Source organism: Carlito syrichta, unplaced genomic scaffold, assembly GCF_000164805.1.
Source record: "Carlito syrichta isolate Samal-C Ts95f unplaced genomic scaffold, Tarsius_syrichta-2.0.1 Scaffold169240, whole genome shotgun sequence".
In the NCBI taxonomy this organism is placed as follows: Eukaryota; Metazoa; Chordata; class Mammalia; order Primates; family Tarsiidae; genus Carlito; species Carlito syrichta.
The window spans coordinates 58,496-72,529 of NW_007113336.1; the positions used below are offsets into that span (position 1 = coordinate 58,496).

The 14,034-nt window shown below is 46.5% G+C and overlaps 1 protein-coding gene and 1 pseudogene across 1 annotated transcript in view; both read right to left on the reverse strand.

The window, feature by feature from the left end:
- Positions 1 to 14,034, reverse strand: part of LOC103252667 (DNA repair-scaffolding protein-like) — a 74,845-nt gene that overhangs the window by 51,334 nt on the left and 9,477 nt on the right. The gene's annotated exons all lie outside the window — the stretch shown is intronic.
- On the reverse strand, positions 5,462 to 5,769 carry LOC110594933 (annotated as a pseudogene).

Here is a 14,034-nt window from a genome sequence, read left to right on the forward strand (position 1 = left end):
GCGGTTCGAGACCCGCCTGGGCAACTTGGCGAGACCTCATCTCTACAATTAGAAAAAATAAATTAGCCGGCGTGGTAGCGCGCGCCTGTAGTTCCAGCTACTTGGGAAACTGAGGCGGAAGGATGGCGGGAGCCCAGCGAGTCAAGGCTGCGGGGGCCGGAGCGGACACCGCACCCCAGTCTGGGCGACCGAGGGAGACTCCAACTCAAAAAAAAGAAAAGAAAAGAAAAGAAAAGGGAGAGCGGGAAATGGCTGCACTCTTGGGTCTGCCCGAAAGTTCCCTTTCTCCAGTATCAAGGACGGCGCTCTCGTCGGCTCCCTCAGCCAAGAGGCGAGCTAGGCCTCCCGCCCCGTCTCTTGGTTTGGGTCACGCCCGGCCGCAGCCGCTTCGCGCCGGGCTGCTCTCGCCGCGCGGCTCGGGGGCACGCCGGCTGCCCGAGGTGCGGCCCGCGTCCCCGCTGGTTCCGCTGGACCGGAACCGCATTCCACAGACTGCCCAAACCGGAGCGCGCTCATCAGCGGCCCACACGGAATTCCGCCCGCTTGCCAAGACTTCCTGCTCGGTGGAACCCTAGCTTCTGAAATCAGCGCTAGCGTGGCAGGTCTGAGCAGACCACGGCCGACCTGTTTGTCTTGAACCGCCAGACACTTCCCATAAATTATATCGCACTCAGTGGAACACAAGTGGCTTCCCAGGGGGGCAGCGTCACGTCAGTAACTCTGGATCTTGCCAAAGTTGCTGACCTGTACGAGCTCGCAGTTATTCATTCTAACATGGGAATAAGAGAACTTAATTTAGAGGGCTGTTGTAAACATTAAAGTGATTCACATGACATAGGACTTGGCACAGTGACCGGTAGATAAATCTGTCCTTGGTGGTGTTCTGAGGTCAATTTTTATAATAAAGTTTTATAATTTTCTCCGTATAGCTTTTGTTCGTATTTTATTAGATCCATGCCTAGATTGTCTATGATTTGTGTGCTATTTTAAATAATATTTTTGTGTGTTCTGTGTTGCTGGTATACGGATGTACAACTCACTTGTATATTGATATTTTATAATCCATCTATCTTACTCAACTTTATTATTTGTAATCCTTTAAATGGACTTTAATGTTATTTCATAGTTCCAATTTTGCTTCTTCTTTTCCAATCTTTTCTGTTTTATGAGTCGGAGTCTCACTGTCATTCAGGCTGGAGAGCAATGGCACACTCATGGCCACCGTGGCCTCAACCTGCAGGGCTCAGGTGATCCTTCCACCTCAGCCTTCCAAGTAGCTGAAACTACAGATGCGCCCCACCATGCCCGCTAATTTCTTGATTTATTGTAGAGATGAAGTCTTACCACGTTGTCTCGAACCCCTGGGTTCAGGCAATCCTCTCATCTCGGCCTCCCACAGTGCTGGGATTACAGGTGTGAGCCCCCATACCCCATCCTTTTCAATCTTTATGCCTTTCGGTTATTTTCTTTTCTGACTGCCTTTTAGGAAGCTAGTGACTTTGGGTATCCTTATCTTGTTCTTGATTTTGAAGAAAACGCTTTTAATGTTTTACGGTCAAGAATGTTTGCTATAGTGAGTTTTTTTAAAAAAAGATATCCTTTATCTATTAGGGATTCCTAATTTGCTGAGGAATTTCTTTTATCACAAATGGGTGTTGGGTCTTATCAAATACATTTTAATTGAAATGATGATATGTTTCCTCCCTTTAACTTGTTAATGTGGTAAATGACAATCACAACTTCTTTCCAAGCATGACTTTTCACTCCTGACGGAGAGCCAAGATCCTATTTGCTATGTTTTGTTTAAGATTTTTGTACCTATGCTCACAAATTATATATTGGCCTTTAATTTCATTTCTCATACTAGTTTTGGTATCAAGATCATTTATGTCAGTTTCATAGAATAAATTGGTAAAGATTATGGTTTTTTTCTTTGAAAAATCTTGAAATATAAGACTTGCATGATCTGTGTTTTGACAGTGTGGACAAATTCGGTAATAAAATCATTCGACTTTATTCTTTTTTTCTGAGAGGACCAACTCAATGTCTCTGATGATAATTGAAGTACTTGAGTTTTCTACTTTTTTCTTAAGATATTTTGGTGATATGCTTTTCTAAGGATTTTTCCATTTTGTCTATGGTTTCAAACTTATTAGCATAAAGATGCTATCATAGTCTCTCACTGTTTCTTATTTTCAAAAATACGAAATTACTCCATTTACCCCCAATATGAAACCCTTGGCGAATTCGCCTGCTCTCCTTGCACGGGGGCTGTGCTCACCTTCTGTGTTCCAGTCAAACTTTAATGCACATGCGGCTGAAGCAAGCACATTTTACCAGGTTTCCAATCCCTGATGCCCCTATTCTCACTTTTGACTACTTATTTTATCTTCTCTTTTCTTTATCAATTTTACCATAGAATTGCTATTGATGATTTCAAAGAAACAACTCTTGGCTTTGTAAATGTACTGCTCCTTGGTTTATGTGATTAATTTCTATTCTTAGATTTATAATCTTTTCCCTTTCATTTTCTTTGAATTTATTCTATTGTCCTTTTCCTATTTCTTATGTTGGAGGCTTAGCTCATTAATTTTGAGGCTTTCTTCTTTTTGTTTTTATTTTCTTGAGTCAAGGTCTCCATGGGAGTGGTATGATCAAAGCTGACAGCAATCTCAACCCTCTGAGCTCCAGTGATCCTTACACCTTAGCCTCCTGAGTAGCTGGGATTATAGGTGTGCACCACCATATCCACATAATTATTTTTTCTTGGTAGAGATGAGGTCTCCCTATGTTGCCTAGAGTGGTCTCAAACTCCAGGGCTCAAGCACTTCTCCCGCCTGGGCCTCCCAAAGTGCTGGGATTATAGGTTTGAGCCACTGTACCTGGCCCCTTTCTTCTTTTCAAAATTGAGCTATTTAGACTACAACTTATTCTAACGACCAAATTAATAGCATCACATAAATTTTGATTTTTTAAATCAGTTGTAGGTATTTTAAATGCCCATTATTGTTTCTTCCTTGATCCAAGAGTTATTTGGAAGTATTTTTAAAATTTTACAAAAGGATTAAAAATAACATGTACTTGTCATCAACTCTAATTTAAATTGCACTAAGGTGATAGAATGTGTTTTCTAAAAATGATTTTCAAAAATCTGTAGAGATTTGCTAAATGACCTAGTACAAAAACAATTGTTGTGAAAGTTTCCGGCGAGAAGAATATATATGCTTTAATGGGAAGGCAGAGGGTTCTGTATATGACCTGTAAGTAAGTTAGTTGTTTTTCAAATCTGTATCTTTGCTAATTTTGCTTGATTTCCATCAGTTACTGTATTAGTTATATATTGCTGCATACCAGATTACCCCACAAATTAGAAGGTTAAACTTACATTAATGTTATTCATTATCTTGGGTTACAGATTCATCACCTTGACAGCAGTTGGTTAGTACCAGATCCTGTTCTATTTGCATTATCTTATCCTGAAAAGGTCTGTAAGATCCAGGCTATTGTCCTTATCTAGCACATAAAAGACTGAAGATCAGAAAGGTTTACTATCTTGTCTAACACCATACAATATTAAGTAAGAAAACGGTAAAAATAAAATGGAGTCAATGCAGAAGACTATGTGCCATAAATATCTAGCCATATGAGGCTACTGAGCATTTATGGCGAATATCACTAAGGAGCTGAATTTTTAATTGGATTTAATTTTAATTAGTTTAAACATAAATAACCACGGGTGGCTAGTGACTACTCTCCATTGGACAGCACAGTCTAAAGGCAAAACAACTAGAGGAACTGGAAACAATGAATATTTAATGTTTGGACAATCAACCTTTCAAAGACTAGTAAACAAAAAGTGATAAGTAACACCAGGAAAACCACAGCTTGAGTGAATTTAAAACTTTTCGAAATTATGTTTTATCAAACATGAGTATTCACAAAGTGTTAATATGTGTTCTTCAAAAATCATCACTATCACTAAAATGTCAGCAATACTTCTAAAATGTGTTTTAGCATAGCAAAGCCCCATATAATCATGACCATGTTCAATCTCATCATCTATTCCCTGTCCGCATGTCACCTTCTGAGCCTCCACCATCTACCATCCCACTTTCAACGTAAATACACACGAAAATATGGTATTGTGTACCTAAGAACACTAGGAAATCCCTGAGTGGTCACCTGACATACAAACACATGATTTTAGGTCTGCACACTGTATATACACAATATTTAGCAATAATACCTGCTAGAATGGACCATCTATCTTAAGATAATTAGTCTCAATATTTCCACAGATATGTATGTTATTTAATTTGTTGTGGTTATGAGACAGTTATATACTCATTTCTCATGAGTCTGTGACTGAAGAAAATGAAATTTTATCTAAAAATTAGGGTTCTGTGGCTAATAAGTCTGGTGCAAATGATTAAAAGGCTAGAATACTTCAAAGCAAACAACTCTGGCCTTTGATTTCCACAAAAAGGAAAAGTTGAGTTGCCTAGGTTAAAAAAAATGTGAAGTAAGTAACTTGTTTCTTCCAACAGTTTTTTGTTCTGAGTCATAGTCTCACTGTCATCTGGGCTGGACTGCAGTGGCATGATCACAGCCTCAACCTCCTGAGCTCAGGCAGTCCTCCCACCTCAGCTTCCTGAGTTGCTGGGACTTCAGGCATGTGCCATCATGCCCAGCTAATTTTTTGATTTTCTGAGGATATAAGGTCTTGCTATGTTGCCTAGACTGGGTTCAAGCAATCCTCCTGCCTCGACTTCCCAAAGTGCTGGGATTATAGGCCCCACACCCCACATCTATGAAGTTCTGTTTTGTTTCTTCATTCTTTTTTCTCTCTCTCCTTCAGACTGCACGATCTTGATTACCCTAATTACAAGTTCACTACTTCATTCTTCTGCCATCTCAAGTCTACTGTTTAGCTCCTCTGGTGAATTTTTCATTTTAGTTACTGTTCTTTTCAGTTCCAGAATTTCCATTTGGTTTTTTTTTATAGTTTTCATCTCTTTTTTTTGAGTTGGAGTCTCACTCTATCGCCCAGGCTGGGGTGCACTGGCATGCTCACGGCCACCGCAGCCTCGACCTGCTAGGCTCAGGCGATCCTTCCGCTTCAGCCTTCCAAGTATCTGGAACTACACGCCCAGTTAGTTTTTCAATTTGTTGTAGAGATGAGGTCTCACCAATTTGCCCAGGCTGGTCTCGAACCCTTGGGGTCATGCAATCCTCTCACCTTGGCCTCCCAAAGTGCTGGGATTATATAGGTGTGAGCCACCGTGCCTGGCAGTTTGTACCTTTTTATTTACACTATTTGATTAAACATTGTCATCATACTATCCATTAATTCTTTTTTTGAGTAAAAATATCACCGTATTTATTTTCCTACAAGCAATATTTCTATAGCTTTAACATTTACCCCTCAAAACTAAAAAAAAAAAAAAAAAAATCCCAAACTTCAGAATTGAATCACTTGGCCCTTTCTCTGCTTATCTCCTCCCAGTTCAAAACGCTTGCATCTCTCAATTGGATCTGCAGTTAGGCTCAACACATTCCAGCCTTAGTACAATCTTCCTTGTAGTTTTGGCCTTCTTCTGGAAAAACTGGCTTTGTCTGCTCACCACAGCCACTCTGCTTCCGATCACAGCGTTTCTTCCCCTGGGCATACAGAGACTCCTTGCCCTTCTTATGCTGTGTCACTTTGTGAGGCTGGTGCCTGCCATACATCTGGCAAAAAGTTCTTAGGGTTTTAGGTACACTGACCATCTCTGCAGTAGGGGTGTATACCGGATGAAAATAGAAAACTTGGCATCTGCAAACCTCACCTTGCGCCACTCGTGCTGAACAGGAAGTGGAGGAAAGGCCCGTTGATTTTCTTTTTTTTTTTGAGTTGGAGTCTCACTCTGCCACCCAGACTGGAGTGCAGTGGCCGCTACCAGCCACTGCAGCCTCGACCTGCTGGGCTCCGGCGATCCTTCTGCCTCAGCCTTCTGAGTAGCTGGAACTACAGGCGCGCGCTACCACACCCAGCTAATTTTTTGATTTATTGTAGAGATGAGGTCTCACCAAATTGCCCAGGGAGGTCTCGAACCTGCGGGCTCAGGCAATCCACTCACCTCAGCCTCCCAGAGGCGCGGGATGACAGGCTGAGCCACCGAGCCCGGCTGCCTGCTGATTCTTTAGACATGGTTTCCTTTAGGCCTTTGAACATATTTATAATGGCTACTTTGAAATCTCTGTCAGTCTGCTAAGGCCAACATTTGGGTCTCTCCAAAAATAGTTTATATTGCTTGCTTTTTGTTTGTTTTTCCTGTATATGGGTTACATATTCCTGTTATTTTTCATAACTTGCAATTATGCTTGAGAACTGGGCATTTCTGATAATATATTATAGCAAACTCGAAATGGATTCCTCTCCACCATGGATTTTGATGATGTTGTATTTGAATGGTAGTTTATCCAGTTGTTTTTTGGCTTGTTTTTAATCTTTTCACATATTTTCCTATGAGTTGCCTTTAGGTCAGCATTAGCCTCTCATAAAAGGTTGTGCTTAAAGCCACTCAGGCTGTGACTCTACCATGGCTGTGTGTGGCTCGGAGACTGCTAACACAGCGTAAGAAGTTTGGTTTTTGCCCTCTCTTCTCCTTCAGGGAGGGCTTGGATTTTGCCTCTCCAATTGCTCCTGTGAGGGTGTGGCCTAGGGCATGCTGTATCACCAAGGATGTGTGTCATTTCATTTAAAGTCCTAGCTTCCCAGGGGTTGCCCCTAGCTTACTGTTCATCCAGTGTGCTCAGAAGTGGTGCTGGAGGTGACAGTGAAGCCTTCACTCTTTCGTGACTGATCTCTTTCATTACTTTCCTGTGGGCTGCTCTGCTTGGGTACAGCAGAGTACACAGCCTTCCTGATCCCAAGGTTTGACTGTGATCCCAGGAGGGTTCTTCCTGGTGCTTTTTTTTTTCTCTGACTCTCTGTGCTCACTGCTACTGCATCTGGAAGCTGCAAGTGCTTTCTGAATTGCTCTCCACGGAGAACCCCATTATTTTCAACAGTATCTCTGGGTGTGGGATTTGGGGCTCTCTTGCAAGTAAAGTCAGCCCCCTTAGGCAGCACTGGCTTCTTTTTCCTTAAAACCCGCCTCCCCCAGGCAGAAGCTCTGAGCCACTTCACAGCAGCTGGGGGCAGAGGGAGTGGCTTCCTCCCTTGGAGTGATAACCCTTTTAGAGTGGATGCTGTGGGGTGGTGGTGATAGTTTTCTGGGCTTGTCTCCCTGTTTGGAGCCACTAACCTTTGGGGGAGCGGGGTGGGAAAATCAGGTCAGTATTCTCGGCCTGCCACACTTGGTAGGTGACGAAAGAAGTGTGTGGCTGGCCACCCCAGGGTGGAATGGAACCCAGGACTGGGCGCTGGGGGGAGAGAGGGCCAGTTCTCGACTGCACTTCCCGGAGTAGAGCTCTGGGTTAGTCTCCATGAGTCTGGAGGGCGTGGGTGAGGCTCCACGGCTCACAGGCCATAGACCTGTTGTTCTTATAGAGACTTGCTAGATTTTCTTGATTCCATTCATGGAGTGTTTCTCCATTTGCTGTGTGCCCTTAGGACAATTTCCAGAGTCGGTAAATGCTTGTCGTTTATAATCTTCTCCAGTTAAATGTTTGTAGGGGAGAGAGTCCACAGGGTCTGCCCTCTGCTATTCTGAAAGCTAGTCTTCTATTTGCTTCTTTGGTTGACTTTCATTGGGAATGAAGACCGTCTGGATGCTTAGCATGTATCATGTGAGAAAACATAATGGCTCTTTACCCTTGTAGTTTGGGAACTATTTGGAAATTACCCATTCAGAATTTGTATACTTAAGTGTGAGTTGTTCTCTCTTTTTTTTTTTTTTTTGAGTTGAAGTCTCATTCTGTTGTCCAGGCTGGAGTGCAGTGGCACGCTCATGGCCGCCAAAGCCTAGACCTGCTGGGCTCCGGCGATCCTTCCGCCTCAGCCTTCCAAGTAGCTGGAACTACAGGCACATGCCAACACGTCCAGCTAATTTTTTGGATTATTGTAGAGACGAGCTCTCACTAAGTTGCCCAGGCTGGTCTTGAACTCTGGGCTCGGGCAATCCTCTCCCCTCGGCCTCCCAACTGCTGGGATTATAGGCATGAGCCACTGCACTCAGCCTTCTTCCTTTCTCCTTGAGGCCCCTCGGTTTGCTTGAGCACATCAGATGAGCCAAGTGCAAAGTACCGAGCCAGGCAATGGAACCACAACGGATGCAGCGAGGCAGGGAGGGCCACACAGCCATGAAACAAGCATCACAAGGTTCTTAATAGTAAAAGCCCTTGGGGGTTTGTCACCGTGCTCCAAAACAGTAGTGCCTTGGCCTTTTGGGGGTGTCTAAGAAATCAACAGTCCATCTGGGTCCCAAGTAGAGCAGGACCGCCTCTTGGCCAGGCCATCTGCGAGGGCAGTCTACGCGGCAGTGGGTAAACATCCCTGCCCTTTGTCCTCCTCGGTGAGAGAAACCTGGACACACAGACACATGTGCAATTACAAACTGTGTGAGTACTAAAGGAAATGAAGTGCTGTGAGAGACAATGCTGGGGTGCTGGGTAGGATGTCTAGCCAAGGTGGCCAGGAATGGCTGCTTCTTTTTTTTTTTTGAGTTGGAGTCTCACTCTGTTGCCCAGGCTGGAGTGCAGTGGCACGCTCACAGCTACCCCAGCCTCGACCTGCTGGGCTCCGGCGATCCTTCCACCTCAGCCTTCCAAGTAGCCTGAACTACAGGTGCGAGCTGCCATGCCAGGCTAATGTTTCTGTTTTACTGTAGAGACGAGGTCTCATCAAGCTGCCCAGGCTGTTCTCGAACCTGTGGACTGAGGTAATCCCCTCACTTCGGCCTCCCAAAGTAGTGGGATTACAGGCTTGAGCCACCACACCCAGCCAAGAGTGGTTTCTTAAAGGAATTGATCTAAGCTGAGCCCGAAGAAAGAGAAGCAGCGTGCCCTGCAAAAAGTCTGAGAGAAGAGCACTGACAACAGAGAAACAGAACACAGCATGTATGAAACCCTAACATGGGAAATAACTTTCCTAAGTTTAAGAAAAAGCAGGCTGGGAGACAGTAAGTGGGAATGATAGGTGTTTTTTTTTTGAGTTGGAGTCTCACTCGGTCGCCCAGACTGGAGCACAGTGGCCGCTCCCGGCCACCGCAGCCTCAACCTGCTGGGCTCCAGCAATCCTTCCGCCTCAACCTTCCGAGTAGCCGGAATTACAGGCATGCGCTACCACGCTCGGCTGATTTTTTGATTTATTGTAGAGACGAGGTCTCACCAAGTTGCCCGGGCGGGTCTTGAACCCGTGGGCTCAGGCAATCCAGTCACCTCAGCCTATCAAAGGCGCGGGATTACAGGCTGAGCCACCGAGTCCGGCTATGATAGGTGTTTTAATCCATTTGAGCTGCTATAACAATACTACAGACTGGGTGGGTCACGAACAACAGGAATTTATCTCACAGTTCTGGAGGCTGTGAAGCCCTAGGTCAAGGCACTGGGCAGAATCTGGCATCCGGGGAAGGCCTGCTTCTTCAGACATCTGTCCTTTCTATGCAACCTTCCAGGGTAGAAGGACCAAGGGATTTCTCCTGGACATTCTTTTTTAATTTTTAAAATTATCGTTACTATTACCAGCCGTGGGCAATTAACCCATTGGGCATCTTTTGCAAGGGCCCTGGTCCTACTCATGAGGGCTCTACCCTTATGACCTAATCACCCCCAAAGGTCTCACCTCCTAATGCCATCACGTAGGGGGTGACTTCAACATTCAGACCATGGCAATAGGAGAAAGCAGGCATAAGGGGAAAGACTATCTAATATTTGGGAATTCCAATGCATTGCTTTTAACAGTAAAAAGGTTTTCTTTGTACAAAAATTAACACTGGAGAAGCATTTGAAAACGAAGGAGTGATGATGCTGGGGAGGGAAAGAGCGACATGGGGAGAGGGAGGGAGAGGCCCGTCCGTGGCTGGGTGTGGCTGACACCTGCACAGAGAAGGGTGGCAAGGAGCCTACGGAAGGAGGCTGACCTGGCTGGAGGACCAGGGTGCTGTGTGTCTGTACCTGGGCTCCGGCCACCCATGAGAGGGGGTGCCACTCCAAGGCACGAGGTAAGAGGATGTCCTGATAACAGTTTTGTTTCAGAAATGTAACTCTTGGGGCAGGGTGAAGGGTGGCTTGGAGAGAGAAATTTAAGTGTCTTCTTAGACCTGGTGGGAGTCCATTACTCTAATGCATGACAAACGCCCGACAGGAAGGAGTGAATCTGCAAGTGGTGTGTTCACTGGCTGATAACTGAAGGTTTTTTTGGTTTGTTTGCTCGGTTTTTTTCAGTTGGTGTCTCACTCTGTCGCCCAAGTTGGAGTGCAGCGGCGCGCTCACGGTCACCACAGCCTCGACGTGCTGGGCTCCAGCGATCCTTCTGCCTCTGCCTTCCAAGTATCCAAGTAGCTGGAACAACAGGCATGTGCCGCCATTCCGGGCTGATTTTTTGATGTATTGTAGAGACGAGGTTTTGCCACGTTGCTCAGGCTGGTCTTGAAACCCGAGCTCAGGTAATCCTCTTGCCTCCGCTTCCTAAATTGCTGGGTTTACAGGTGTGAGCCATGGCATCTGGCTGATAACTGAAGTTTTTAACAATCAGCAGCTAAAACCAAAAACTGGAAGCCTTTAAGCAAAATTCAAATGTCTCATTCTCTTGAGAAACCTGCAATCCTGGTGGCACTGAGTAGCACCCGTGGAAACTGTGGCCCCAAAGAGGCATGGGCTTGTCCAGCACCCTGCGCCCTCCCCTTCACCCTCACGCGCGGCCATCTTCTGTGCCTCTTTGGCCTCAGGCAACATGTGGGAGGGCACAAGTGGAGCGCTCCAAGGCAGAGAAGGAAAGCGGTCGCCGACAAGGACGGAGTGACGGAGGCAGCCTGCGCTCGCCAAGGCTCCCAGGAGGTGGGTGGCTGCTGGGAAGCAAGAGTAGCCTCGGGAACAGGCAGTGGACGAGGGTCTCATGTCAGAGAACAGAGGAGCCATGGGGTCCAGAGGCTGGCCCGGCGACTTGAGTCAGGGAAGTCAGGGTGCAGCAGGGACCGGGCCCAAACTACCCAGGGCCGGAAGGCCAGCTGCGCCATAAGGACTCGGTTCAGAACAGGCCAGCAAAGCAGTGAGGGTCCTGGCCCAGCGAGGGTCCTTGGCCCTGGTCCAAGCCCTGGAAGCTCTCTGGGCGGGGTGCCCTTTTATACGACAAGGGCGATTCTCCAGAGACGGTTTCCACGGTTTCAGCCTGAGGGAGACGACAAATGTGCACGTCCACGCAGGAGGCTGCAGCTCAGGAAGCAGCAGCAGTTTACAGAGCAGACACTGTCCCCATGTGTGGACAACCAGTCGACGCCAGCAACAATCACAGGAAGCTCAGATGCCGTGTACTAACGGCCAGCCAAGCCACAAGAAGGGGGTTCCTACATTTTAAAGCTCTGTGACGGACTGGTTTTCCTAAATCGGAGCTTCTGCTTTGGGAAACAGGCTGAGACGTCCTTTTGCTGTTCTGCCACAGATGCCCACTGGGCAAGGCGGACATGCGCCTTGGTGACACAGACTCTGCCGCGAGTGGCTGGGAGCTGAGGCCCGGCCTGCAGGTGACTCTTATGCCCCGAACAGCCCTGAGCACAGCTGGCGGGTCTCCGGCACCACGTGAGGGATGCTGCTGTTTTGGGCAGTGATGAACTTAGGCAGGTGCATAGAACAGCAGAAAATGGCTCACGGGGGAAGCAGGATGTCAGTAGTGAGAGCAAGAGCCTCAGAGCTGCACTGACTCCACAAGGCAGAGAGGTCACCATTCAACAGTTCTCAGAATACCAGTCTGGCCAGTGAGCTCCATTTACTTGATACTGAAGATCACGGCGTTTCTCACACCTCAAACGCGGACCCTTCCCCAAGCGGCCCCCACGTTCTCGACTGCAAGTCTGCAGTGCAGGGGAGGGGGCACCACTCGATGACGGATAACGTGGGCGCGTGGAGCTTGGCCCTCGCACCCATGAGATCCAGTAACGGAATTTGCCTCGCACCTGGCTAAGCGCCTGCACATCTCTGGGCTCAGACTCTTAGTTTCCTTCACCTGCCGGGCCAATTCACATTGTTACAGGTGTAGGTAAGTGGCAAGGAAACATGCTTTCTCGCCTCGAGGCCAGCTCTCCTAAGTCTGGAAGCAGGGTGTCTGTGTCTCCCTAAAAGGGGGGCCCTGTGGGAGGGGGCTCCGGGGAAGGGGCCTGAGGGTTCAGGGTCGCCATCGCGCAGAGGAGGTCAGCACACAGGAAGCCGGCCTGTGGCTGGCCTTACAACGCTGACCTCGTAGCTCAGCCACTGCAGTTTTGCTCTGTGCGGCGAAGCTCCATCCTGGTGAGGTCACAAGGGTCTGCAGCTCGCCCGGCCCAGGCAGCCACGCCCGCCCTCTCAGCTGGGAAAGCAAGGCAGCAGTTTCAGAGGAACTGCATCGCCACGGAACTGCCGCTGTTTCAGCCATCTGGGGTCATCCATAGGACTTCGGTGCGTGTCACGAGGGCAAGGCCTGACCATATTGGAAGAGCAGACTAAAGCTGGTGCCAACGGAACCACGTTCCACAGTGCATTCCCAGCAACAGAAAACAACACACAGTTCAATCACAGTCATAGCATGCTGAAAGTATAGACAAGTCCTTATGGAGTTCATACATGTCTTTAAAAGCATCTCTTTTTTCCCCTTCTCCCACTAGCTTAATGTCACATCACGCCAATTAATATTTCAAAAATTCTAAAAATAACATGTCTTGTTTATCTGTAAAAGCAACAGAACACATTGCAGGGAATAAGGAAAACAACTGTTGATTTGTAGGGGAAGTCTTAGGAGTACAATTTGATTTCTCTTTTAAGTTTTGACCCCCCCCCCCCCCGCCGCCGCACTTCAAAAGTATGTGTTTTCCCTTTCATTCACTGGCTCAGTTTCATAGCTGCATGAGTGAGGGAGGGCAGGAGAGACAGCAGACGTGTGTGTCTGCGCACGCATGTGTGCTGAGAGAGGAGATTAAGTGACCATGTGGGATGTTTACAGAAGTTATGGGAGCAGTTCTTAGCAGTCCACCAAGAATTCCCGGAATCGGAGTCAGGCCCGGCTGTTTCATTCTAGGTCACTGTCAACTTAAGCAGCCTCTAAAGATCAACAAGGACCTTTCTCTCCACTTCAAAATCTCTTAGGAACCCTCAGCCCGGGGGGGGGGAAAAAACAGAGTAAACTGGAGGAGGAAGTGAGAAAATAAAACAAGTGAGAAAAAATGAAAGGGAGCACAGGGGAAGAGAAGAGGGTTTGGACCGAAAGAGGGAGGGGCGGGGGGAGGCGGGGGGTGGGGAAGGGGCGGAGGGCCTCGCCGCCTCCGAGGATGGACGGGAAACCAGAGACAGCAGGACATTGTGTTCTTCTCCTCAAAAAACAACCAGCCTCTGCGCTCCCAAAGTAAACAGTTAATCCTGCTGTTTATCTTTTTAACATGAGGAGAAGTTAACAGCACCATTTCTACTGCACAGAAATGTGTTTTGTTCATTTAAAAATCACATTTTCTCTTTGCTGAAATAAAAATGTGACATGCAAACTTTCTAATATCAGTGAACAGGAAAAGTGACTTTAAAAAAAAAGCCTGAGGAAGGCCTTTTCTATACTCACACATTCTCTTTATTTTAGGAAAATACTGATTGTTGAAACTAAAAAAAACCCCTGCTGCAAGTCCGGTCTTTCAGGAAGGTACAAATAAAACCACTGACACAATTGGGGCCAGTCTGGACTTTGATTTTGGTTATTGCTTGTGAAGATAAGATGCTTTATAATTTGATAAAAGTTTATGGAACAAGTTTTCAAAGACACTTACCTCTTATGCCTTTTATTAATTAAAAAATTTGAGACAATTTCTTTTTAAGTCATCTTTAGTTTTGGACAGATGCCTGGCTAATTTTCACATTTTTTTTTTTTTTTTTGACTTGGAG